General features: G+C 41.1%; 1 non-coding gene across 1 annotated transcript; it reads right to left on the reverse strand.

Annotated features, from left to right (window-relative positions):
- Window positions 1-1532: 1532 nt before the first annotated feature.
- On the reverse strand, window positions 1533-1604 carry TRNAW-CCA (transfer RNA tryptophan (anticodon CCA)). The gene has a single exon. It is a non-coding gene; the product is annotated as a tRNA-Trp (tRNA).
- Between the last annotated feature and the right edge of the window lie 5682 nt (window positions 1605-7286).

A 7286-nucleotide genomic window follows, 5' to 3' on the forward strand; every position in this document is an offset into this window, starting at 1 on the left:
TATTCACATATTAAAAAGTTTACATATTTTTTGAAAAAATCATAGATTTAGGAAAATATTGTACGTATATAAATAAACATACATCACATGTTTCTCAAATATATACAAAAAATATATCCATGCATTAAAAAAAATTATGTGTGTCTAAGAAAAATCAAAGTTTTAAAAAGTTGTTCAAACATGTATGAATATGTTCATAGTGTGAAACAATGTTCAATTCCAAAATGAAGTAAAAACATAAATCAAAGAAAAGAAGGAAAAAAAGGTGAAATTTGCATAAAAATGAGAAATAAAGGAAGAAAAGGAAAATAAAAGGACCAACTGAAAACGGGAAGGAAACAAAAAACAAAAGAAAGAATGAGTGACACGATAAACCTCCTATGTGGTCCAGCTCACTATCACGGCCCAGATGAGATTACTATTTTATTAATTTGTTATGTTTCTCATTTTTGTAAAAAGTATTTTTCAAAAACATATTATTAAAATATTGTTAGAGTAACTTTGAATATTAAAATATATCACATAAATTATAAATGTCACCTATGTACATATAGAAGTTCGTAATTATTTGAAAATGTTTGTATATACAAAAACAATTATATTCACGTATTTAAAACTTTACATATTTTTCAAAAAACCATGGAGTTAGAAAAGGTTCATATGTACTCCCCACATTCCAAATTAAGTGATTCGATTTTGTACTAACTCTAGTACAAAGTTAGTATAAAGTTGAGTCACTTATTTTGGGATGGAGGGAGTATGTAACTAACTATACATCGCAAAAAATACAAAAAATATTCATGCATTAAAAATGATTTGATATTTTCTAGAAAATTCAGTGTTTTTGAAAAGTTATGCATACATGTTTCATATAGTGTGAAGTTAAAGTTCAAGTCCAAAATGCAGTGTGAAACATAAATCAAAGAAAGGAAGTAGAAAAGTGAAATTTGCATTAGAAAAATGAAAGGTAGAAAACAAAGAAAGAAAATGACCAACTGAAAACAGGAAGGAAACCAAAAACGGGAAGAAGAGGAAAAACACACACAAAAACCAGCTAAACTGGGAATGGGCCGGCCGAGGCACGCGTAAATGTTAGTGTTTGATCGACATCTTGACACACTAAGTGTCAAATAGAATTGCCGTGACACAACGCAGAACTGTGTATTAGTAGGAGCACCAAGTAGTATAACGTAGCATACAAAATGCAACACAATCTTAAGAGTGCCCCTCGATAGCAATGCCACATTCTATATCAACAGCCGTGGTGCCTTATTGACACATATGGAAGCTTAATATCCCACCGAAGATCAAAAATTTCTTATGGTTAATGCTTAGAAATGGTATTTTGTCCAAGAGAAGAAAATGACAAAGAGGGGGTGAACTGGAAATGAGCAGCGCCACTTATATGCAGATAAGGAACCCGTGGATGATGACAGTTCCACAGCTAAACTTGCATGGTAGGCCAGGAAATTAATAAGAGGAAAAGGAGGGCCAAAATAAAAAAAAGGAACCGGATTAGGATCGGGGGGTATTGAACCCGACGTGAATCGAACACGCAACCTTCTGATCTGGAGTCAGACGCGCTACCATTGCGCCACGGATCCGGTGTGCTAATGTGCTCTAATAATTATTAATCTACTATCTTAATTACACTTGCCAGGACGTCTTATGCAGCACGTGCGTGGCTGCCTCGCCCCTGATCAGGATTCAGGACCCAGCGTCTTTGTTACAGAACTGCTCCGGCTCAGTGCACCATTGCAATTTACAGCCCTTCAGAAGGGCGTGGCCATGGCTCAGCAGGTTAAGCTGCGCAGGACAACACAACGTAGACCCGGGATCAGGTTTCAGAGCCCCGAAGATCAGGCAGCATGGCGCGACAAAGACGCATAACGGCGCCATTTCCAGTGCAACGGAAGCGGCTGAACAAATTGAACAAGTCACACACACGCCGAAATGATAATGATCTTGATTGCTTGCCTGCCGATAGCAACGTGAGCTCGGGTGAACAGTGAAAAATTCAAAACATTATCATTTTTTAGTCAACATTGTCACATGTTTTGAGTGCTTGCAAAGTTTCAACATCGCTATGCATGTTAATTTCGCCGGCTGAACATGGTGGAGCAAACTTTGATGTGGTTGAGTATTTTAGAACACTCTTACCGAGTGTCTGCAAATCCCTGTGACAGGAATTACAACAAAAGAATTAAAAAACATCACATCACAGGTTAAATGGATAGTTCTCAAGCGAGTGAGAGTGACATCGGTGTTGATGTGGACTAAATTTATCTCACTTCTAAAGAAGTGCTCTAAAAAAAGTTCCCAAGTCAAACTTTGATCAAGTTTATAAAAGAAAATATCAAAATCTATAACATAAAACCAAAACCAATAGATTCATCATGAATACATTTTCATGGTGTACTTATTTGGCATTATTGGTATTTATTTCTATGACCTTTGTCCAACTTGAGAACCGGAGACTCTGCTTCTCTTAGTTCTTTGAAGAAAAAAATTGAATTAATTTGCATGGATCGAGGGTATTGAACCCGACATGAATCAAACATGCAACCTTATGATCTGAAGTCAGACGCGCTACCATTGAGCCATGGATCCTTAGTGTTAATTTTCATCAGTTAAGCTCCATATCATGCTAATCCCACTCCACCTGGGCATGTTATGCATATCCTATGCAGGCATGGCATGTGCTCAAGGAACCAACATCTTGTTATACAGTGGGCTTAAACGTCAGTGAGAAGCCAAATGCCATACTTCTTGCAACATTACCTCTTGTAGGCCCGTGGAATTCTTTGAGTGGAGAGCTATTCTCAAGATGCTACCCGAAAACATTGCCTCTTGCAACATTGGAGATGGTTCCTCGGCTATCTTCTGGCATGACAAACGGAACAATGCTCCCCTGAAAGAAAAATTCCCTGAACTGTTCTCCTTTGCTGTGGATAATCTAGCATCTGTCCATCAGGTTGTTGTTACTGGACCAACTAAAGACCTCTTCCATATACCACTCTCAATCCAAGCTTTTGATCAATTCCTATAGGTTAACATGATCTTGACTCAAACCCAACTTTAACCAACCAATGATAAATGGATTTACAATTGTAACTCTACTACTTTCTCCTCCACAAGACTCTATAAAGTTTTGAAACAAGGAGTGGCTGCTCATCCCCTTTTTACGAAAGTCTAGAATTCAGCAGTAATTCTCAGATACAAAGTTTTCTCCTGGTTACTCCTTCATGACATAACTATCACTAAATATTTGCTACAGAGGAAGTCCTCCCACCTACCCTCCTACCACTGTGTTCTTGCAATGATCAGGTACTAGAAACCAATTTGCATCTATTGTGAGACTGCTCCTTTGCATTGCAATGTCGGGACACTTTAATTCCCAATATGAAGAGGGATACATATGTTTTTCAACAGTTCAACTTGGCTCTCTTCGAATTTCCCAACGGAATTGCTTTCAACATTATTGTTATTGGTTGCTAGAACATCTGGATGCGAAGGAAGAATAAAATCTTCAAAAATGGCAACCCAACCATTCTCTTGGAAGCTTATGTTAAAGAAAAATTTGATCTTATGGGAACACAAAATTATTCACAAGTTTCTTCAAGTTTTCCAGGACTGGATAAAGGCATATCTATAACTTCCAGCTTTTAATATTTGCTACATTATGTTACCTAGAACTGGCATTGGTTGATGGAGTTTCTCTTCCATTTATGTGTACTTTGTGCATATTTAATTAATGAAAATATACCATAGAACAATAAAATAAAACATGTCGTGCTTCTAATGATGACATAAACCTGTCAACAGAAGTTACAAAACTATCTCAGTGCATGATTACAATTTATAGAACCCCTTTCAACTTTTGAAGGGTGTGGCAATGGTTAAGAAATGGAGGAAAATACAATACAAATTTCAAAATGCAGTAGGGTGACAAAGTGCAGGAGTAGATCTGTGTAATTTTAGCAGAACAGAAGCAACAAAACAATTAAACAAATGATGGTTGTCATCTTTCCGAGTGCAAATCAACGGAATGGAAATACATAATGCAGCGTGATCTTAGTTGTTGGTTGAAGCAATGCAGCATGGTATACACGTCTAAACACAACTTGATCAGCAGGGGGGCATAGCAATGCATGTCATCGCTTGAATATGGATGAGAAAACTCGCCTTAGCTGAGTATTTTGGAGCATACTGTTAGAAGACCCTGATGTCTACTACGCAACTTTATTCTTGTAGACACGTGTTGGGCCTCCAAGCGCAGAGTTTTGTAGGACAGTAGCAATTTTCCCTCAAGTGGATGACCTAAGGTTTATCAATCCGTGGGAGGTGTAGGATGAAGATGGTCTCTCTCAAACAACGCTGCAACCAAATAATAAAAAGTCTCTTGTGTCCCCAACACACCAAATACAATGGTAATTTGTATAGGTGCACTAGTTATTAGAAATATGCCCTAGAGGCAATAATAAAATGGTTCTTATTGTATTTCCTTGTTCATGATAATTGTCTGTTGTTCATGCTATAATTGTATTAACTGGAAACCGTAATACATGTGTGAATACATAGACCACAACATTTCCCTAGTAAGCCTCTAGTTGACTAGCTCGTTGATCAATAGATGGTTATGGTTTCCTGACCATGGACATTGGATGTCGTTGATAACGGGATCACATCATTGGGAGAATTATGTGATGGACAAGACCCAATCCTAAGCATAGCACAAGATCGTATAGTTCGTCTGCTAAAGCTTTTCTAATGTCAAGTATCATTTCCTTAGACCATGAGATTGTGGAACTCCCGGATACCGTAGGAATACTTTGGGTGTGCCAAACGTCACAACGTAACTGGGTGGCTATAAAGGCACACTACGGGTATCTCTGGAAGTGTCTTTTGAGTTGGCACGAATTGAGACTGGGATTTGTCACTCTGTGTGACGGAGAGGTATCTCTGGGCCACCTCGGTAATGCATCATCATAATGAGCTCAATGTGACTAATGAGTTAGCCACAGGATCATGCGTTACGGAACGAGTAAAGAGACTTGCCGGTAACGAGATTGAACGGGGTATGGGGATACCGACGATCGAATCTCGGGCAAGTAACATACCGATAGACAAAAGGGAATTGTATACGGGATTGATTGAATCCCCGACATCGTGGTTCATCCAATGAGATCATCGTGGAACATGTGGGAGCCAATATGGGTATCCAGATCCCGCTATTGGTTATTGGCCGGAGAGATGTCTCGGTCATGTCTGCATGGTTCCCGAACCCGTAGGGTCTACACACTTAAGGTTCGGTGACGCTAGAGTTGTTATGGGAAATAGTATGTGGTTACCGAAGGTTGTTCGGAGTCCCGGATGAGATCCCAGACGTGACGAGGAGTTCCTAAATGGTTTGGAGGTGAAGATCGATATATTGGACGAAGGGTATTGGAGTTCGGAATTGTTCCGGGGGTACCGGGTGACGACCAGCGTGTCTGGAAATGGTTTCGGAGGCCCGACAAGCGTTTGGGGGCCTTATGGGCCAAGGGGAAGGGGCACACCAGCCCACTAAGGGGTTGTGCGCCCCTCCCACCCCATCTCACGTAACTTGAAGAGGTGGGGGTGCCTCCCCTAGGGCAGCCACCCCTCCCGGCTTGGGGGGCAAGTTTCCTAGGGGTGGGGTGTGGCCGCCGCCCCTCCTCCACCCCTTCCCCCTATATATAGTGAGGGAGAGAGAGGGCAGCTGCACCCCTTTCCCTGGCGCAGCCCCTCCCTCCTCCAACTCTTCCTTCTCCTCCGTAGAGCTTGGCGAAGCCCTGCGGGAATACCACAAACTCCACCACCACGTCGTTGTGCTGCCGGAGTTCTCCCTCAACTTCTCCTCTCCTCTTGCTGGATCAAGGAGGAGGAGACGTCCCCGGGTTGTACGTGTGTTGAACGCGGAGGCTCCGTTGTTCGATGCTTAGATCAGAATCAACCGCGATCTGAATCGCTACGAGTACGACTCCTTCATCCGCGTTCTTGTAACGCTTCCACATCGCGATCTTCAAGGGTATGAAGATGCACTCCCTCTCTCTCGTTGCTAGTCTCTCCATAGATTGATCTTGGTGATGCGTAGAATTTTTTTAATTTCTGCAACGATCCCCAACAGTGGCATCATGAGCTAGGTCTATGCGTAGTTTCTATGCATGAGTAGAACACAAGTTGTTGTGGGCGACGATTTTGTCAATTTAATTGCCGTTACTAGTCTTATCTTGATTCGGCGGCATCGTGGGATGAAGCGGCCCTGACCGACCTTACACGTACGCTTATGTGAGACAGGTTCCACCGACTGACATGCACTAGTTGCATAAGGTGGCTAGGAGGTGTCTGTCTCTCCCACTTTAGTCGGATCGGATTCGATGAAAAGGGTCCTTATGAAGGGTAAATAGAAATTGGCATATCACGTTGTGGTTTTGGCGTAGGTAAGAAACGTTCTTGCTAGAAACCTATAGCAGCCACGTAAAAACTCGCAACAACAATTAGAGGACGTCTAACTTCTTCTTGCAGCATATGTCGTGTGATGTGATATGGACAAAAGGATGTGATGAATGATATATGTGATGTATGAGATTGATCATGTTCTTGTAATAGGAATCACGACTTGCATGTCGATGAGTATGACAACCGGCAGGAGCCATAGGAGTTGTCTTAATTTGTTATATGACCTGCGTGTCAATGAAAACGCCATGTAATTACTTTACTTTATTGCTAACCGTTAGCCATAGTAGTAGAAGTAATAGTTGGCGAGACAACTTCATGAAGACACGATGATGGAGATCATGGTGTCATGCCGGTGACGATGATGATCATGGCGCCCCGAAGATGGAGATCAAAAGGAGAAAAATGATATTGGCCATATCATGTCACTATTTGATTGCATGTGATGTTTATCATGTTTTTACATCTTATTTGCTTAGAATGACGGTAGCATAAATAAGATGATCCCTCATAAAATTTCAAGAAATTGTTCCCCCTAACTGTGCACCATTGCGAAAGTTCGTTGTTTCGAAGCACCATGTGATGATCGGGTGTGATAGATTCTAATGTTCACATACAACGGGTGTAAGCCAGATTTACACATGCAAAACACTTAGGTTGACTTGACGAGCCTATCATGTACAGACATGGCCTCGGAACACAGGAGACCGAAAGGTCGAACATGAGTCATATAGTGGATACGATCAACATGAAGATGTTCACCGATGATGACTAGTCCGTCTCACGTGATGATCGGACATGGCCTAGTT

Source organism: Triticum aestivum, chromosome 6A, assembly GCF_018294505.1.
Source record: "Triticum aestivum cultivar Chinese Spring chromosome 6A, IWGSC CS RefSeq v2.1, whole genome shotgun sequence".
In the NCBI taxonomy this organism is placed as follows: Eukaryota; Viridiplantae; Streptophyta; class Magnoliopsida; order Poales; family Poaceae; genus Triticum; species Triticum aestivum.